At 51.6% G+C, this 20,799-nt stretch overlaps 1 long non-coding RNA gene across 1 annotated transcript; it reads left to right on the top strand.

Moving 5' to 3' along the window:
- Positions 1 to 6,160: 6,160 nt before the first annotated feature.
- On the top strand, positions 6,161 to 16,141 carry LOC132658428 (uncharacterized). The gene is made up of 2 exons (XR_009598064.1): positions 6,161 to 15,738; positions 15,823 to 16,141. It is a non-coding gene; the product is annotated as an uncharacterized LOC132658428 (long non-coding RNA).
- The last annotated feature ends 4,658 nt before the right edge of the window (positions 16,142 to 20,799 follow it).

Here is a 20,799-nt window from a genome sequence, read left to right as displayed (position 1 = left end):
ATTTCCTACCCAGGCTCTCAGGGAGGGATAGATACAGTCGGAGGGCTGACTCCAGCTGTCGGTCGGTTTCCTTCCTTAAGATTCGGCACCCATCGGCAAGTTCAATGCTTAGGGGAGGACACTTCAGCCTCTCTCCCACGCCTTCTTCCTCCTTCCTAGGGGACAGAGCGCGCGCAAGCTGAATGAAAACGTCCAAACCCCGCGAAACCACTGTCTTCCTGACTGTCCCCTTACAGACGACAGTTGCAGCTCCCAGGTGAGCCCTCTGGCTCAGTTATGTAGTGGAGAGCGTACTGCCAAAGTCCAGATAGATTCTGTCCATTCCTCAAGGAAAAAGCTCAGAGATGTGATTATGTAGGTTATCCAAGCTCAAAATTGCTCCAACTCCAACCGCTTAGATGTTGGGGGCAACAGATTAGAACAAGTCTCGCAGGCCCTCCCCAGCCCCCAGGCCTGCGCTGAGGCTCTTTCCACCCTTCTTGCATCTGGAGGGGCCACGTGGAACCACTCAGCAGCCGGACACAGGGCTTCAGGTTCTGCTGGGGCACCTGCAATGCACCGACAGAGTAGAAAGAAGCAGAATCCAAATCCTGAAGGAAAGCAAGCCAGCCCTGGTGAAAGGAAGTGAACTATCCTGCGAAAACCACAAACAAGGCTACTTGGAGACAGAGCGGCTTTGGCTGGATCTGACCCCCTGAAAGGCCTTGGTCCAGCGTAACCTCCCAAGTGTAGCGTGTGGTTGTCATGGGGACCATGAGGGTCCAAGACATCAGGGCTGTGGGGACCGAGGCTCAAGCCGGGTGGCCAAGCCGTGGTCAACTGGTCCAGAGCTTGACGCAGCGTAGGCAAGAATCAACAGTAGGAAGGAAGTGCGAGGAAGAGGGGGTACATGTGTGTGTGTGGCTGATTCACTGCGCTGCAGCAGAAGCAAACACGACATTGTAAAGCAAATGTGTTGTTGTTGTTGTTCAGTTGCTCAGTCGTGTCCCACTCTTTGCGACCCCATGGACTGCAGCACGCCAGGCGTCCCTGTCTTTCACTGTCTCCTGCAGTTTGCTCAAACTCATGTCCATTGAGTCAGTGACACCATCCACCCATCTCATCCTCTGTCACCCTCTTCTGTCCTCAGTCTTTCCCAGCATCAAGATCCTTTTAACTCCAATAAAAATAATAATAAAATAACAAGAAGTATAATAATAATGAAATAATTTTTTTAAAAAGAATCTCGACAATTTCACAGTTGGGGTCCCTGAATGAAAGAATGCAGATACCGTCAGGTCCCTCCCTGCAGGTCTGCTCCCAGATTTCATGCCCAAGAGAAACTCACAGATGTTTGAGTAAGTCCCTTCTCCCTCTGAAACCCTTCCTGGAACGGGGCCCAGAGTCCCCCTTCCTGGGGTGAAAGACATGTCCACCCCCAGTCATTGCAGGGGACCCCCTCCTCCAATCAACAAAGACAAGCAGCGCAAACTCAGGAGCGCCAGGGATGATGAGTGATAACCTGCGCCACCAGGGAAGTCTAATCCTGGAGAACGACCACAGACCGCTACTTGTCACTCAACGTGAAACTGCATTTGTGTCTGATTCGGGGGATCTGAGCAAAGGGAGTGAGCCGCCCAAACTTGGGTAGCTGGCCACATGCTTTTTCTGAGTGTCGTTGACCATAAACCTTCCTGGCGGCGAGCTGACTGGCTGGGTTTCATTCCAGCCCAGAGTGATTGTTGTTTCTTTTTTAAATAACTAATTTATAAAATCTTTGAAAATAAGAGTTTCTAATGGAAGTGCTTACACAACCATAACTGTGGCGTGGCAAATGGCGCCGGGCCGTTAAGGCTGTGTCGTTGCGGGCTTCTGCTGATCCGCCTTCGGTGTCACAGACTGCCACCTGCACGGGGGGTGCCATTCAGCACGATATTAGCCCATATGGCACGAGCTAAATTGTATCGAAGCTACGGGCTAATTAAGGATGAGTTAATAAAGCCAGGCAGAGTGAGCCTGGCCATCTTTCCCAGCCCTTGGAGGACCACCCCCCTCCCCAAAGCGAACCACACTGTTCGAGTTTTCCATTCCTCAGCATTCGGTCTCTGAGAGCAAACCCATAGCTCCACTTCAGATATCCATCTCCGCCTTCTCACACCCCCACCATTTTGATGTTAGACTTAAGTATGACAACCTCTTATACTTTCTCAAAGAGCTGATCGTCTTACGAGCTTTTTACAAAAGGAGTCAATGAGGCCGCGGTGGGGAGCGTGTGAGTTATTGGGTTATCTGGGGGTTGTGTTTGATAAAGAAAAACAGATATGTTTTACCCACCCAGGCTCTCTGTAAATTCTCTGAGCAGAGACACTTTGGAGCCATTAATTCTGGTTTCCAAGTGGCAGGCACGAACTAATTGTGGTAATATGTCCATTAGGTTTTTTTAACCACAAGGAGCAAACATTTAATTTAGTGGAAATTCATTATCGAGTTTGAAAGCGCTTCTTCGAAAATCTCGTTCGGTTTTCTGGCACACTCCCCTCTAGTGCTTCACCCGACAACTGGCAAGCGGCGCCTCCCTGGGTGGGGACGGCCACATGTCATCTGTCGCTGCTCGCGGCCCCACCTCCGTCCCCAGTGAGGGGAGCAGATTCCTTCTGCGGGGAGCTGGGCCCCACGGTCCCGTCCTTGGAGACCCACAATGATGCCGCTCTGTTAACCAACTGGCACTAGGAACGCGGGACATACTTGGCTCCTCCTACCAAACCCAGCCCAGCCGGCGTGTGCTGTGCCAGCTTGGGGAGTCAGATTTCCGGGGTGACCCCTTCGGCTGCTCCCTGTGTGGTCTTTAGATGTCTCAATTAACTGGGACAGTGGCTCGAGAAACATGACAATCTGCCACTCTACTAATTTTTGCAAATAATGGCACTTTAACTCTCCTGAAAAAGTTCAAACTAGGAGATGCTAAGCCCATGAGGCACCCATGATATCTGGCCACCTGAAATGAATTTTCAGCAAATTCCTCTCTCTCCCTGATATTTTTAATCAAATACATTTACTTTCATTCTCTTTGTCTATTTTCAGTGGGGTCATGGCATCGGAACTAGAAAAACACGTGAAGGCCAGAGGGGAATAGAAACAGATAAGTTGAATCAGTCTGGTTTGCACACCAGGGAGGCAGAAGGTCTGAGCTCTCCCTTCACGGAGCAGATGGTGTGTGGCCAGCGGGTTATCCTCATTAAGCCTCCATGTTCCCATCTCAAAAATGGGGACAGGGCAGAACTACTTCACAGGTTTCACGAAGCTCAATCGAGTGGTCCCATACAGTGCTACTAGCCTAGTTTCTGGGACATAAGAATTCAACAAACAGCAGGAAACCAATCAGATGCGTACACTCATAGTCACCGGACAAGTGACCTTGAAATGTCAAAACCTCACAAACCTTGACTCTGCAGTATCTGAGACAGAGGGCCAGAGCTGGACCTAACCTGCAGGGGTGTTCTTGACTTGACTGATGGCACTGCCTCCCACCCCAGGCTGAAGCCTCCAGGGCAAGAGGGGCCCTGTTATGCTCGGGAGCCTGAAGTAGAGCTTTCCCGGTCTAAAAATGATGCCTGCTGACATGCGTTCTTGCCCGTAAGAGTCTGATGTAGCAAAGGTGCACTGGAGTCATTTGTCTGTAAGACTTGGTGGGGATTGATGTTCTGTCCAGGCAGGGTTGACACTTCTGTGTCTGATGCTAGAGTCAGAAGGCCCAGGACCCGCCATCCTGGGGTGTGGAGAAAGGCCATCATGGCATCGGGGAGGGTCCAGTCTAGTGGGCCTGGGCAGCTGAGCTGGACCCACAGGTGGACTGGAACCTCAGTATCCCGTCCCCACCTTTGGGCCCCTAAGCTGTTGGGTGTGACCTGCAGGAGAAGCAGAGTCTGAACTGGCACCAGGGCCCAGAGGTAGAGAAGCCGAGCAGGAGGCACAGAAGGAGCGGAGGAGACCTGGCCACTGCCGACCCCTCAGAGGCCCGGTGAGGCCGCCCCAGCCGGAGCTCTGTGGAGGAAGAACCTCTAAACCGACTCGTACACACCCAGCCCCCACCAGGGGCGACCAAAGAACCCACCGAGGCTCAGCTGAATGGCAGCCGCACCTCTCAGTTTATGCAAAAGCAAACCTGGTTAGAGTCCAGGGTGTCGGCGGCCCGTGTCCTTGACCTTTGGGGCCTCAGCAAGCTTGGGGCAGAGGGGCTTCGAGGGACAGTGCAGCTCAACAGAAAGGACATCTCGGGGTCTTTGCACTCCACAGTGGACCACACCGTCAGGCAGTTACCAAAGGAGGGCAAAAGCAACCTGCCTGGTTTCCTGCCAGGTAGACGAGGATTTGCTGCAGAAATTATGGACCCTCCTGCTATGGCAGCCGCCCCAGGTGATGCACTGCGCCCCTGAGCCCGGCATCCCCTGGGCTTGAGTCCCACACAGCCTGGTCCCCCATCAACACAAGAGCGTTTCCTTCTCTCTCCGGTGCAAGGCAGACTGCAGCGTCCTCGCCCTCTGCCCCCGGCTCACCACCAACACAAGCGCTCCTCTTGACTCTTCCACTCAGTGCAGCAAACCAGCCCCACTGAGGTATGTCCTAGAGGCAGGCCAGGCATCGGATCTGACAGCCAGATTTGCAAGGATGCTGCAGGTCAAGGCAGCTCTTTGCATGTCAGCATCTGCAGGAAGGACATCGGAGCCCCTCCAGGCATCAGAGGGTGTGTGGTTATGTGGGAGCACAACTTGGAGGGGTCCTGCTAGTAGGTCAAGGCCATGGATGCTGCCAAACATCTCCCAGTACACAGCCAGCCCCACCACAGGGACCCCCACCAGGCCCCCGTGTCAGTAGAGCTGAGGGTCAGAAGCCCTGGGTTAGCACAGTTCGTAAAGAATCTACCTGCACTGCAGGAGAGCCCAGTTCAATTCCTGGGTTGGGAAGATCTGCTGGAGAAGGGCTAGACTACCCACTCCAGTATTCTTGGGCTTCCATTGTGTGGCTCAGCCGGTAAAGAATCCACCTGCAATGCAGGAGACCTGGGTTCGATCCCTGGTTCATGAAGAGAGGTAGATACCTCTACCTACTTTTAAGTCTTTACTTTTCCGGCCGAGAACCTGTCGTCTCCTCTCAGAGAGGCATCATGGGGGCTGGAGGTGAAAAAGGAGAGAGCTTTGCAAGTTGCACAGAAAAGACCGTGGGACACCGTACTGGATCAGCCTCAGAAAACCCAACAAAAAGAAACAAAAAGATAATAACTACCTCCTCCCAATATAGAGAAATTGACTGAAACCAATCTCCTGTTTGGTAAATATCCACACTCTCTTCTGCAAAGGGAACGCTGGGCGTGTTACTGCTTCCCGGACCCCAGGGTATGTAGACTGCCAAGAGGCCCAGTACAGTAAGCCCTTTCCATACGGACAAGCCCCACTCCAAGCGCATGTTGTTCTTGTCCAACAACATCCAACAAAGTAAGCCTAAGTGAAAGTGAAAGCCGCTCAGTCGTGTCAGACTCTTTGAGATCCCATGGACGGTCCATGGACTTCTCCAGGCCAGGATACTGGAGTGGGTAGCTTTTCCCTTCTCCTGGGAATCTTCCCAACCCAGGGATCAAACCCAGGTCTCCTGCATTGCAGGTGGATTCTTTACCGGCTGAGCCATACAATGGAAGCCCAAGAATACTGGAGTGGGTAGTCTAGCCCTTCTCCAGCAGATCTTCCCAACCCAGGAATCGAACCGGGCTCTCCTGCAGTGCAGGTGGATTCTTTACCAGCTGTGCTATCAGGGAAGCCCCCAAATTAGCCTAGGTACCCAACTAACCCAATTGGCTCTATACTGCTAAGACTGTACTGTAATAGGTTTATAATACTTTTCTCACAAATAACATGGGAAAAAATAAGCAACAAAGAAAGAAAACATTTTTCATCTTATAGTAGAGCACCTTGAAAAGTACAGTAATGCAGTGCAACAGCTGGCCTACAGGGGCTGGCATCAAGTGAACAGGCAGGAAGCGTTACTGACTGCAGGAAGGAGAGGTGGGGCATGATGGAGCTGAAGGGTCGCCAACAGTAGGAGACGGAGGGCGCCGCTTCCCTTAGACCTGACTTCGATGGAGCGCACACTCACGTCTTTGAATATGTGCCCCTTGAAGGTTCATATGTGCTTTAGAGCCAGAGGCCGCCTGCACGGTCATCCCAAACTCTGTGAAGATGCGCAAGAGAAAGACACGTATGGAAGAAGAGAGGCCAGGCGAGGAGGGCCCTGCAGGAGACCTGGCGTCCTCGGCTGGTGCTGGGCTAGCAGAAGGCGGAGATCAGACTTCCTGGCCAGCAGGATGTGGGCTGTAGCATCCCTGAAACCACACCAGTGGCTCCCCTAACGAATGCCTGACTGCCTCTGGCTTGCCACGTGGCCACCAGTCATGGAAGATGTCTACAGAGGTGATGCCAGCGCCTCCGCCAAAGCGGCAGCATGGACAGAATCACCATCAGGAGGACAGCGGTGAGTGTTCTGCCTGGTCTGGCTGCGGCAAACCTTCTCACCCATCACAACAGTTCATGCTGACCACGTCCTTCCTACTTAAGGCACGTTTTTGGCCTTGAGTTTACCCCAGTGAAGTCAGAACTGCGATCATCCGTGATTTACCCAGGGACACAGAGAGGTGAGGTGGCCTGTCCCAGGTCATGCAGCTCATACACGGTGATATGGATTCAGACCCAGGGAGCCTGACTTCAAAGCCTCCCCATTAACAGTGATACTTAGCTCAGATGCTCTGCCATCTGGCAAGAGGCAGACGGGCCCTTTGCTTTTCGAGGCTCTGTGTTCTCATTGGCGAGATGGCCTTCCCACCTCCATGGCACCTGGGCTGTTGTTCCAAGGTGATGTTTCAGACATGGGTCCTGCCCAGTCCAGGGCATGGGTCCTCACGGGGCCAGGAGAGGATTTGGGCAGGTGCTTCCTTCTCTTCACAGTTCACAGCCGGCATCTGAGATTCTCTGCACTGGTCCTGGGCCCGGTTCTGCCCCAGTGTCTGCTTGGAGCATGGGGACCCTGGGCTGAGGCTGGCACGTTTCCTTCTAAAAGCGATTCCCTGGCATTTATCTCCGTGGGGTGTCAGCCAGCCAGCAAACATGCTGTAAGATCCTTCAGAGACCTTTGTTCACAGAGATAAGTACTTTGACTGCTTACTTCTGGCTTAGTTATTCCTGCACCTTCCCTTTCTCTTCAAAGACAGCCGGAGACTGGACCATTTAAGAGCACACTGCGTTTGCAATACAAATTATTGATTGTCTGTTTTTAGCCCATTTTCTCACACAGCCTCCTGTAGTGAGTTGAGAATGGAGTTGCAGTAGTAAAGGGCACCCTTTTCTCAAGTTCAGCCACAAAAACATCTCTAGGTTACAAGACTTAGAGGATGTTCTTAGCTTTGTTTTCTTTCTTTCTAGAGAATTCTGCTAGTCGGGAGGAGAGAATATGCGTTGGTTTGTGTGTTAATGTTTTTCTGTGGGGGGCAGAGGTGTCCAGATAGCGGTGTGAGTTCAGTGCTTCTAACATACAGGGTGAACTTTTACCTGTTAAAAAATAGGGACCTGGAACCAGAGGAATTTTACTTGCTTTTGCCTCTTATGAAAGCAGTCTTGTGGCCTGATGGCTGGCAATCGGCAGAGGACAAATGTACGGCTGGGTTTGGAAAATTCTCACAAACATCCTTTAGTGTCCTGAGCCGAGGCAGGGAATTTCCCAGAGGGCTCATCAGTGACAAGAGATTGATTTGTATTTGCAATTGTAAAGGTGAAGAGGAGGTTAGACACTCATGTCCAGGTCCAGCACCCGGAGTCTTTGGGGATGGCGTGAGTGTATGTGGAGGGGACTGTGTCACAAGCAACGACGGGGCTGGGATGAAGACTGTGGGCTGTTTCCTCTGAGCATTTGCAAGTTGACAAATATCCAGATGTTGTGAGTCATAAAATGGGCCAACTGCCCCAAAGCCAGACTGCCCCTGCAGTGGGCCATTGTCTCCAGAAGTCGGGGTCCTGGGGCCCCAGCCAGAGCTATTGGTGCCTGAGACAAATGCGTCCACCTGGGACTCCGAGGTAACACCAGCTAATTTAATTTGACCATGAACTGTTATCATACCAAAAACATTACAGCCAGTGTTTTGCAAAGAAAAATAATATTTTAAAATATATTGGCTTTCCTAAGGTGTCATGTCCATCAAATTCCATCAACTGTTTCACAACCTACTAATTAGATTAAGCCAATTTAATGACTCAGGCATATAAAACGCCTTACCTTCCCTCTCCCTCCTCCACTAACGCACACATAGCCAGAGAATTAGGTGGGATAATTTTAAGGCCAGACCCATATAAGCTGGGAGATTCAAATTAAGGTTTAATTAACCTGCTTAGCACAAGAATCTCCAAACAGCGGGAGATTTTACACACTGTTACGTGTGATCTGCAATAACCAGGCCCAACTGGCTTCCCCACAACCATTATGTGTTCCAGGATACCTGCCTGGGCCTGTGTACTCAATTCAAAGTCTGGAGACTGTCGGTTCCAGAAGAAAAATGCTTGGAGATGTACTCCCAGGCCCTCAGGTTGCACACACATACACGGAAGAGCTGGACAGGAAGCTTCAGTCAAGTCACCTGTGACACTGTCAATGGTGAGTTGGATTCATCAAACAACTGGCTGGTAATACATGAGTTATTGATTGCCTACTCAGACCTTCTCTCACATAACAGTCTGCGGTGACTTGAGGTTAAAGCCTGTAACCTTCACCTTTAACTCCAGTTTAAAGTGGCACCCTCATGGGGTAAGCCAGACTGCTTGCTTTCCTCCCTAGGTTAAATCTGGCTGGGCTGGGTCATCGGTGTCTCTGTGGATGAGCGTGTTGCCACCTTTCTGGAGCAGAGGGGCATGTTGGTGTTGGGATGGAGGGCACTTATATTATAAACCTCTAGACTGTTTCCTTCTTTTAAAAATGATTTTTTTTAACGTGGATCATTTTTAAAGTCTTTATTGTTTTTGTTATAATATTGCTTGTTTTACGTTTTGGCCCATGAGGAATGTGGGGTCTTAGCTCTCCCACCCAGGGATCGAACCCACCTCCCCTGCATTGGAAGGTGAAGTCTTAACCAGTAGACCGCCAGGGACATCCCTAGACTCTTCCCTTCTTATCTTAGCCTAATCCCACATATGTGTGAGTACCAAGAGTTTGGGACCAATTGATAGTCAAGATGCTTTCCTGTTTTAAAGCCAACATCTCGTTTTCTTGGCTATTAATACATGATCTGGAGAAGGCAATGGCAATACACTCAGTATTCTTGCCTGGAGAGTCCCATGGACAGACGAGCCTGATGGGCATGGGGTCTCAAAGAGCCAGACACGACTGAGCGACTAAACTCCACCACCATCAGTGCATGATCAGTCTTCAGACTCTGTGTCTTGCAAAGAAATCATGGGAATGTTGACACGCCATGTAAACCATGGCTTTGTGTGAGACTGGGTTGACTAGGATGAAAAAAATCCCTTATACAGTCCAAGGAGTAACAGACGCAAGCAGGAACTAGCCCTGCACCGATTAAATCAAAGGCGCCTTCGTAAGATCACTGAAGAGCTCGATGTAAATGTCCGCTTCGGTGGCTGTTCCCACCCCTATCTGTGTCTGACCATGACTTCCTCTCCCTTCTCCATCATTCTGCAAATTCTAACAGGGTTGGAGACCTTCCCTGGCAAATCCTCCCTCCTGGCGATACCAAGTCCTCCAACGAGACTTCCTGTAAGAGAGGAGGTGGCCCTGGACTGTCACCAAGACTGGGTTCAGAAATGCCCAGGGTTCCTGGCCTGCCTGGAGAAGGCCACACGAGTGGGCAGGACACTGGCGCTCTCGCCTCTTATGAGAGGAGGCAATTCTTTTAGCCCGAAGTAATCCAACAAATCCTGAAGTCTCCCTTTTGACCCTACGATGCAGTGAGACACAAAGATGGCAGGCGCCTTAGGATGAATCATTCCAGGTTCATAACATGGATATCTACATTATAAGTATATCAATACTTATATCTGTTCACTGAGCAGAGAAATCCCAAACAAGTGAAACCGCATAGTATGTAATTGCTCTTACATGAATTATATTTTTGTGAAGACAAATAAAATCTCGTTGAGGAGGTAAAGTCTCCTTTATGGAAGAATTTCAGCTGATGAAAGGAAAAGGATGATAGAATTAGTGATCACCATTTTGCAAACGTCAAGGAAATCGATGATTCAGGAAGTGATGGCTGGTCCATGAAACCATTGAATGAAAGGCTGATGAGGAACTTTGCCATAGGGTGCCATGTAGCCCTGTGAAGCCCCTGATCAATTTGAGCATCATGAAAAGTGGACAGCCAGACAGTATGGGTCTCACAGTGGGATACTCGGTGTAGCGCTGAAGGATCTTTGCCTGAAACAGTGAACCTACGTCTAATCAAGCCTTAAGAAGTAGCTTCTGGTTTACAAGCAACATGAGGACAGCCTAAGGTCCTAAATGACACGGTGAGGAAACAAGAGAGAGACGCCTCTAAAGGACAGAGGAGCTGATTTCCTCAACACATCACAGTCTCCAAGTAAAGAACAGGGGAGGGCCCTTTAAATTTAAAGAGGCCAAGCCTGGGCCTTGTTTGAACCTGGATTTGTACAATTGCTTTTTTAGACTTTAGACCACCAAGGCCATTTGACTCAGAGTTGGGCATTGGATATTTCCAAATACGTATTCCTCTTTGTTTTCTGACAATGACCTTGTGCTGAAATGAGGAAGTGTCTGTGTCTTTCAGAGTTTCACGATGAGACAGGCAGAAGCAAAATGGCAGAGTATCTGGAATTTGTTTTTAAATATTTCAGCACCCCCCTCAAAAAAAATCAAGGAAGACAAAATCCTAGTAAATATTGAGTCTTGCTGATGACTATTTTGAAATTCATCATACAATTTTCTCCATTTGTGGGTATGCAATAGGGAAGAACTTTGTTCTAAGTTAGTCACTGAAGGGATGTTACCAATAAGTTTAAATTATACATAATGGTCCATCTCTGGGATCCCTGCAACCCAGGTAATGAACAACAGGTATTTTAAGCTAAAATACCTTTGTTTAGCTCCCAAGAAACATCCTGAACAGGCCTGTCTGTGAACGGCTGCAGGAAGGAAGAAATGAACACATCCCCTCCAGAGGCTGACTAGAAGCCCAGGAAGTGTTTGACTTTACTCTTCATCTTTTGCTACGAAAGGATCCTGACCTCCAACTCAAGGTGGTTCTTTGCGATGTGCGTCCACCGTCTTCTAAGTCTGCTGGCTTTCCAGGTAAAGTTGTTATTCCTTGTCCCCAAGACTGGTTTCTTAATTTATTGGCCTCTTGTGTGATGAGCAGTACAATCTTGAACTTAATAACAGGTATATTTGAAAGTTTTCTCAATACAGTGTGATGCCGTTGTGATGGATGGATGACTGGACGATTATACCCTTCATTTCATGTGCCCGTATTAACCAAAATATGGTATCAAGTCACATATAAAACCCTGCTGCCAAGGCACACAGTACTGGTCCCGGGGCAGGTGAGGCATCAGCCTTCCCAGAGAGTTCAACCAGTGCCACAGCAGCAGTGCTGGAGGATCCAGCAAGGCATCATGTACCCAGGGGGCTTTGGGTGCTCAGTTTTTGTTAGTCTGGAAAAAAAAGAAAGAAAGAAGATTGCCATCTAATTGGTTTCAATTTACCTTGCAAATATCCATCAAAGAACAATAGTTCTCAAGGTGTGTTCAATTATACATTTAACGCATACAAAGTATGCTGGAACATTCCTTTTTCCCATATCCCTTAATCTCAACGCCGACCTTTGAGAAATATTTGCCAAATGAAACTTGCCAAAATGGTAAATGTGTTGATGACCCTAGAACAATATTTTTCAAGTATCTGTGAACTGTTAGTGGGCTATGAAACCACTTTAAAGGGTCATGTTATTGTCATTGTTTAGTGACCCCCACGGACTGTAGCCCGCCAGGCTCCTCTGTCCGTGAGAATTCCCGGGCAAGAATATTGGGGTGGGTCGCCGTTTCCTTCTCCAGGGGATCTTCCCGACCCAGGGATCAAACCTATGTCTCTTTCGTTGCAGGCAGACTCTTCACTGCTGAGGCACCAGGGAACAGCATTTTAAAAACAGAGAGAAAACAGAACAGATGAGAATCAAAATGCATTTCACAGAAGCATTGTCTTCCCAAATTTTTGCTTCGACTCCATAAACATGAGTGCTGGATTATGATGGAATATACATTTCGTACTCTGATTTGCCCTTAGAATGTTCTAGTAACATGATTTCATGGACGTTCCTGTCACACAATTTACTCATTTATCTTCACACGGGCATATCATGCTTATTCATTACTGAACATTATTTCCAAAAACTGCGTAATGTTTGAATAAGCTAAGGGAGCATCTACAGCACATCTAATGCTAGATTTCTCTGAGATCATGGTCACCTGTTCTGATTGGGGCATCTGGAGTGAATTACTCTCTCTGTCAGAAGTAATTGAGAGGAACAAGAAAATTTAGTACCATACAGAGTGAGAAAGTAGAGTTTAAAATATTTGGCATTTCTTCAGCTAACACTAGGCAACCCATACTCATTACAACAGTGCAAGGAAACACATGCCCGAACGATGGCTTTAAACCCACCCTGGAGAGGTGTGCTCGGGAGAGGAGCGGCCAAGCTCAGCACGGGGGAGAGAGCGTGCTTCTTCGATCAGCTCTTGAGTGCGATGTCCACACGTACATGTCTGACCCCTGGAACTTTCTGCCACGCTTCCTGGCTTCCTGTAGCCTCTCCTCTGCAGGGTCTTCTCACCTGACTGGCCTAGAAGAGTCTCCTCACAGGCGTTAGCACTTCTAACTCAATGCTCACCTAGGCTAAGACTTGCTGCTTCTTTCAGGAATGACCCTGCAAGGCTACCATGTTTCAGCTTCTGGGCAGAAAAGCCTGGGAGGCAATTTCCCTGGTGTGTCCAGAAGAAAGGAGCCCAGGAGTGCAGGCTTCCTTTCTCACTGCAGACGAAGTAGGAGACGGCCTGGGCATGGCGGCCTGAAGACCACCTGTCACCTCATTATTGGAAGCCCCTCCCCACTTTGCTTTCCATACAATCTATCAGTCATAAGAAGCACTTGAGTCCCCATGGAATCCGGCCTGTCTTCCAACTGGTTGCCATAGGGTCTCATTCTCAAACCTTACATAGCCCAGGCACTAGCGTGAGGAGTGTCCCCACAAATGCATTCACCAGGAGTCTGCCAATGTGACCTGACTTGGAAATAGGGTGTTTGCAAGTGTGACCAACTTGAGGTGAGGTCATCTTAGAATTAGGGCGGGCCCTGACCCAGGATGACTGGGGTCCCTATAAGGAGAGGTGTTGTGCACACACAGACACATACAGGAATGATGCCACGTGAAGATGGAAGCTGAGACTAGGATAAGGCCTCGAAAAGGCACAGGATGCCCAGGGTTGGCGGCAGTCACTGGCTAGGAAGACGCAAGCAAAGACCCTTCTCTAGAGCCATCAGAAAGTGCGTGGCCCAACCTATTCTTCACTTTCAGACTTTTGGCCCCTCAAATGGAGGAGGATTCTCTAATAGGATTTAGAGAACAAATCTTATTGTTTAAAGCCATCTTGCTGGTGGTACTGTGCTATGGCGGTCCTAGGAACCTGACACGGCCTACCACTAACTCTAGATCTAGCCAGACAAGGTCAGGGAAGCACCCTAGTGAGCGCAGAGTCAGCACTTGCACAAGAGAAGCCCGGCTGCCCATTTCCTGTGAGCTGGGCCCACAGTGAGGGGCACACGATTCCTCGCTGAATGCCTTGGGCAGGTGGGCCTGATTGGGGTGAAAGGTCCAGGCATGCGGGGTGGCGGGGCACCTCAATCCACCCGTCAGAGTTAGAGGTAATGACATTTCTCCCAAGATGACAATCTTGCTGGCTGGCTATCTTGGGTCTGGGTATTGCATTTACTGTGTGTGAGTGTGTGGGTGTGGGTGTGTGTGAGTGTATGCGTGTCTGTGTGTGCCTTTGTCTTCTCAGGAGTTTGCATGGTGTCCAGTTACTATTTTTGAAGAAATGAATTATATGAAAGAAGTGACTAAACAGGGGAGAGTGAAGGCGGAGGTGATGGTTAGACTAGACCTGATGTAGGTCCCCCAGGCAGTTTTCTGTGCGTCTTCTGGGGAACCCAACAGTTCCTCCCCACTCAGCCGCAACCACCGTGACATGTACACTTGACGACCTCTTGACGACCGAAGCACTCTCGGGACGAGGTGGAAGGGGTCAGAGTGGTAAGCAGCAGGCGCTTCCCTGGGTGGCTGAGCTCCTGCACTGCCTGTGGCTGGGCAGGCCAGGGAGAACCCAGCCTGGGTGTCCTGCTCCCGGGGAAAGCCCTGGCTCTCTCCAGGCACACAAGGAGAGAGAGCGAGGGGACGCCATGGACAGGCCAGGACAGACAGAGCTGACAGGGGCTGGAGCCTGCTTGGTTTCTGGGCCTCAGGGGTTTCTACGTCACCATACCAGGAGTTGCAGCCCCTAACCTGGGGCACGTCGCTAACCTGGGGCAGAGATGACAAGAAAAGAGGCCAGTGACTAAAGGACAGGCTGCAGCCACATGGAGAACAAGCCCGCTATCCCCGTTTGTCTTGTGGACCAGAGGCCTCTGACGGGCAGGAAACCGGGACATCTCTGGGTCAGGTGTCCATGCACAGAGTATCAGGGGCAGGCGGCGTGACGGGGCCCCATGGTGAGGCACGGCTGCTTGGCGGGGTGAGGGCGACAGGCAGGCCTATTGCTAACGCAGATGTGGGGTTAGAATGAGTCCACTCCTCAGCCTGCGGCGCACGGAGTAAATCACATTTCCTGAGTCGGCAGGTACATATATACACACGTATGTGTATATATATGTATACATACATACAACCCGTGCGTGTCGATACGCACACAGCACACACTCAACACAAGCGCTTGTGCATCTATACCCAGCTACGCTCAGACCCAGGAAAAGACAGCAGACCCACAGACCCACACAGCACACACACACACACACACACACACGCACCTGTTGCCATAGACCCTCATTTCCTACACAGACACACAGCCACCCCAGCTGCGCACACTCAGATCTATAGATCTGCACACGACAGCCCTCTCGGGAGACGGAAATGTATGTGCACCGCAGCACACAGACATCCTGTCCGCTCTTGTGTGGACGGGCCGGCGCAGATGCAGAAATGGGCTGTGGAGACATCCAGGCACGGTGCGCACACGCACACACATGCGGCGCGGGCAGGTGAAAACCGCAGGAGCTTTCATTAACTCATGTATCCTTCACCTCTCCCCACAGGTGGCTCTGCCTGGAAGACAGTAGACTGAGAAGGCGGCTTCTGGGCCTTGGGGTCACAGGGAGCCCCGAGTTCGCTATTGATTTCTGCCTTTCACTCGGCATCCAGAGAGGCTCATCAGAGAGGGAGTCTGTGCGGTCTATAGGCAGTCCTGCATGTGGGCAGCCTGGAGCCTGCCGTCTGGAGCAGAGAGAGCAGAGGCGGCTCCATACAAGTGGCTGCGGAGAGAAGCAGACACCCCTCCAGCCAGATTCCAGCCCTCCTTGGCTGGGGAAGGTGGGAGGACGGGGCTGTGCGTGGCCAGGAAGGAGAAGCTGCTGGATGGGACCCTGGCGTCCAAGGTAGTATCCTGACATGGGGAGGTCACAGGCTGGTCTCCAGACTCCCATTACCTGGTTTGAATCCTGATCCGTTTTCCCACTCAGAACAGCCGTGTGCCCTTCCTGTAGCTGCTCACCAGCCTCCCTCTACAAAGAGGACAGCACTAGGGCTGCAGAGAGTGAGGGGAGCGGTGCCCACGCAGCCCTGGAGGCTGGAAAGAGACCAGGGAGGCCGCTGAGCCTGCCTGCAGCCGGCCTGACCCTTCCAGACCGCCTCCCGCCCTGCCGCTCCCGCTTCGAATCTGCAAGGTTGCTCACACTTCCAAATGGAATTTTTAAAAGTGAAAAATCAATGCACTCTAACAGAAAGCACAAATGTTCAATTACGAGATAAATGGAGCATTAAAGAACACATTACGTAACACAATCGGTTAATTGCGCAGGCGTTAAATATCTAGAAATGCCGTGGACCTTCAGCTTAGCCATGAGCAGGGCAGCCGCAGACGGAAATGAACCCTCGGGGCGACTCGGGGAATCTGGGAAAACAAATGTTCCCACCTCCCTATCCTGTCTGCGGGAAGGGAAGTAAATCCCAAGCTCCCCCAGGCGGCATCCCCCTGCACCATGCTCTAATCACCGCTTGTCCAGGTATCTGCTGCTCCATCATAGGCAGGACCCCACCACCCTGTCGATGATGTCGGGGGTGGGGGTGCCTTCCCCAAACCCCAGGGGGGCGCATGCCTATGGAGCAGCTGCGAAGTCTAGGGATCCACTGGGTCCTGGTGGAAGGCGGGGCTGCTTGGGGCCAGGACCCCATCTCACTGGGCCTGGCACCCTCATCCCCGAGCCTCCCCCTCCCCTGCAGGCCCTGCTCCTGGCGCCCTCTGCCTTCAGTTAGAAACCTCTGGGCATCTTACAACACTGCGTTAGCACCTGCACTGTCTGAGGCCAGTTCACACGAAATCTGAGGAGCAAGCCATGTATCTTCGCCACTACAGCCCCCTGTCTTGGTGCCCCTGGAGCCCCTTTGCACCTTCCCAGGCCCCTTCCATCCTGAAGGAGGCTTCTTGTTCCTGGGCGGCCTGAGAGGTGTTGCACAGTGAGTCCAAGGGCTCTGGACCAGAGTCCGGCCGCCCGTGAGACGTGTGGCTGTGGCAGGACCACATCCAGGGCTCACTGTCTGTGCTCAGAGCATCCTCTCTCCACACAGGTCCCTGGACCAAGCAGAGGCTCACTCACCTGGGCTCTCCCCCGGGCTGGAGAGAGATGAGGCCACTTTACAGGAAGCAGTGGATCCCAGGGCTTGAATGCCTAGATCTGAGAGCCAGCCTGCGTGGGTCCACATCCCAGGCATCTGATTTTACCAGCACAGTGACCTCTCCGAGCCTCAGGTCCGGTGACTCTGATGGAGGTCACCAGGGGGAGTCGACAAGGTCACGTGGGAGCTCTCCGCCCACAGTGTGGCTGAGATGCCCTCTGCAAAGCTCCCCTCTGGCCTGGTGCTCCAGTGGAAACAAGAAAGCTCCCCCTGGGGAGCCCTGGGGGCCGTGTCTCGTGTCCTGAAACCACATAATGGTGACGAGACCCAGGAGAGCAGGGCTCAGACCAAAAGGCAGGGACGCCCACTGCTGTGGAACAGACCCCTGCCCCACCTACCCTCACTGCGGGGCAGCCTGGGCCCCTCAGGTGGGCGACTCCTGCCCCTGGCAAAGCAGGGTGTGGGGGTGCAGAGCCACGCTTCGGGAGGGGCAGCTGACACGTGCCGGGTCCAGGCGGCCCCGCTGGGGATCCAAAGACTTCCTGGAAAGAAACTAACAACTGGGTTTCATCAGCAATTGTAGATGCTCATTTGAAAGCAACGATTCCCACTTCACACCTTACTGTAATTTTCCAATTAATTGTGATTTAAATATGTTAATGAGGCTAACTAGGTTGCGCATCCGCTTAAAGACTTCCTGAATAATGAAGCAAGAACTCCTGGTGCACACACAAAGGAGGAGAATTTCCACTGAACGCAGCAGGGTGGAGACAGACTCATCCCGAGATGGGACCAGCTCAGCTGGGCAGCCAGGCCTAGACGAGAGTCCAGTCAGGCCGTGGGGGTCCTGTAGACCCCAGAGGCCAACCTCACGAGCTCAGGAGCTTGGCCGGACTCTCCCTTGGGTTCCTTGTGGCAGAGAATGCTGGCAGTTCTCTGCATTTGAGGGGCTCTGGGGAGACCCCTGATTCCAAAGTATCCCGAGCAGCCTGCTGTGTCTATCCGATCCACCCCCATTCCTGTCTCATGTCTTCTTAATTTTCCTTCTAGACGTCCCAAGCCCAGACGCAAAGTACCCTACCGGGGTCCTGGGGGTGGGCTGGAGGGAGCCCCTGGCTCCCTGAGTGGCCCAGAATAGGCAAAGATGCTGGAGGGCCAGCTATGCCACGCTGGCCCGAGCTGCCTGGAGCCTGAACTCATCTCTCCCTTCCCCAGGCCAGATGGGCTGAAGGGGCCTGGTACTGAGAGGCAGAGGCAGCTCTGGTGGGGGTGGGGGGATTTCCTGCCAGCAGTCCAGGGTGTTCTCTGTAATAGCTGCCCGTCTGGGGGCCACGTCTGAAGGACTGAGTCTGAACTGTGCCCCCCCCCCCACCCAGAGATTCCCTCCAGCTCAGCATCCTCCCCAAACCTCTCCTGCCCCCACCCCCAACTACTACCTGGGGCTGATCAAGAGGCTGACCTCAGGGGCTGCTGTAAAGATTAAATAGACTCAAGAACATGAAAAGGGACACAAGTGGTAAAGCCCTGTGCACCAGGGGGTAGAGGGTGCTGACCCAAAGCTGGTGGGAAGGAACGGGTGGATCCCTCAGCAGGTACCACCCCCAGGCTTCATGGGTGATGGAGAGCATGTGCCTGGCGGCCAGCTGGGCGGGAAGGCTTGGCCTCAGGGCCACCAAAATCCCTGAGGGCCAGTTGTAGGACGAGATGCCCTTACACACCTTGATACCGCTGCCTGGCATGGCTCTGGGTACAATAGAGGTTGTCCTTCCCCCCAAAACGTACTCCTTCTTTGTTCATTCATTCAACAGAAACTTCTAGGGCATCTACAATGTACCCAAACATGCTTTAAGCGATGGGACTATACAATGGATAAACAGACACAGTCCTGCCCCCAAGGAGCTTGGACTGAATTGCATCGTTCCCCCAACCCTCTCCCCTGTAATTCATATACTGAAATCCTAACCCTGCACATGCTTTACTGGAGATGGGCCCTTTAAGGAAGTATTAGGGTCACATGGGGTTATATTGGTGGAGCCTTGATCCTATAGAAATGATGTCCTTATGAAAAAAAGCAACCAGAAATCTCTCTCCACCACATGAAGACCTGGCCAGGAGCTAGGAGAACACTTCATAGACACCAGATCTTGGACTTTCTGGCTCCCTTGATCTGTGTAAAAATTCATTTCCATTGTGTAAACCAATCAGGCTGGGATATTTTGCTATTAGCAGCCTGAGGGAACCATGACAGAGAAAGGGGGACAGACAAAATTTAAATAAACAAACATATAGCGTGTCAGGTAATGTTAAGTGCTATGGAAAAAAATAAATTTCACTGAAGGAGGTGGGAGGCCCAGCTCACTCAGAAAGGACACACACAACAGGCATGTCAACAGGATGGCCTGAACCAGCGTCCAGATGGAGGTGGACAGGGCCTTACCTCCAGGAGCTGACCATTCTAAGATGATCCTTTCCTGTGATCAGGCATGAATGCTTCGTTGATCTGAACTGGATCTTTTCACCTAGAGAGTTACTTCAGACTCTGCAGTCACTGCTGGTTTACGAAGACAGCTATGACAAATGCGCAGGTTAATGGGGGAGATTTACTTACCAACATAGCGCTCAGCCATCTTTCCAGGCCCTAATTAAGTCAAGGATACAGAGAGAGTTCTGTTTGTCAATACAGGAGGAAGTGTTTAGATTTGATACACTCGAGGCAGCCAAGGGAGGGCCATTGCGGCTGAGAGCACCGAGAAACCACAGCACCTCCCAGCCACAAGCCTGGGTTTTCTGGAAGGAAAGAATCCCAGAGGTGGACGCATCGAGCCCAAACCCTCATTCAGGAAGAAACTTCCGTCTTCTAAAAACTCCTCCCTCCAGGACCCACTTACACAGCCGAAAACCTGCAGGGATGACGAGACCACCGTGAAGTCAGGAATCCTCAATCCTGAACTTCAGACCCAGCTCTGACCTTCTCAGTCTGCCCCAGCACCGCTGCTCCTGGTTTCCCTTCACTCAGCAAAGCGCATCCCAGATAGGCAGCAGCCTGCTCAGGGTTCCTCCCTCCGTGACCCCGAGAGGGATTCCACCCAGCGCTTCAGTGGTGACAGCGCCGTCCTCCTCTGAACTGCGGCCTCTGCGTGCACAGGCTGGTCCTGGGAGGTTGGCTTCTCTGGCAGCTGGAGCAGGAGCTGGCACGTGGTTCCCAGAGGAGGCTGGCCCCATAGCGAGTTTGGGTTCCAGGCTGGGCATGAAGCTGGGGCTTTCCTCCCAGTTCAGAAGCAGCCGATCCTGTTCATGGGGGCTCCACCCTCTCAACCTAAGCCCCTTCCAAAGGCCCTACCTTCAACACTTTGACCACCTGATGTGAAGAGCTGACTCACTGGGAAAGACCCTGATGTTGGGAAAGATTGAGGGCAGATGGAGAACGGGATGACATAGGATGCGATGGTTGGATGGCATCACGGATTCAATGGACACAAGTTTGAGCAAGCTCTGGGAGATGGAGATGGACAGGGAGGCCTGTCGTGCTGTAGTCCATGGGTCACAAAGAGTCAAATACGGAGCAAGTGAACAACAACTCCATCACCTTGAGAACTACAGCATCACATATGAACCTGGGAAGGGGGAGTCACAAATATCTGGACCACAACAGACATGTTCCCAAGAGTCCTCAGCGGCCAGGTCCAATGCTGCAGCTGCTAATCTTATTTTCGGACTTCTGGAACAGGGCTCTCCCTCCCTTTGCTCCTCTCATGTCCTCTCTTTTAGCCCTGAAGCTGTTTGGCTGCTTCATTAGGCTCCTACCTCCTGGCTCCCCCACTTCC

This window comes from Ovis aries, chromosome 22 (genome assembly GCF_016772045.2).
Source record: "Ovis aries strain OAR_USU_Benz2616 breed Rambouillet chromosome 22, ARS-UI_Ramb_v3.0, whole genome shotgun sequence".
Classification (NCBI taxonomy): Eukaryota; Metazoa; Chordata; class Mammalia; order Artiodactyla; family Bovidae; genus Ovis; species Ovis aries.
The sequence above is the reverse complement of the archived record's forward strand: the minus strand, read 5'-3'. Positions and strand labels throughout refer to the sequence as shown.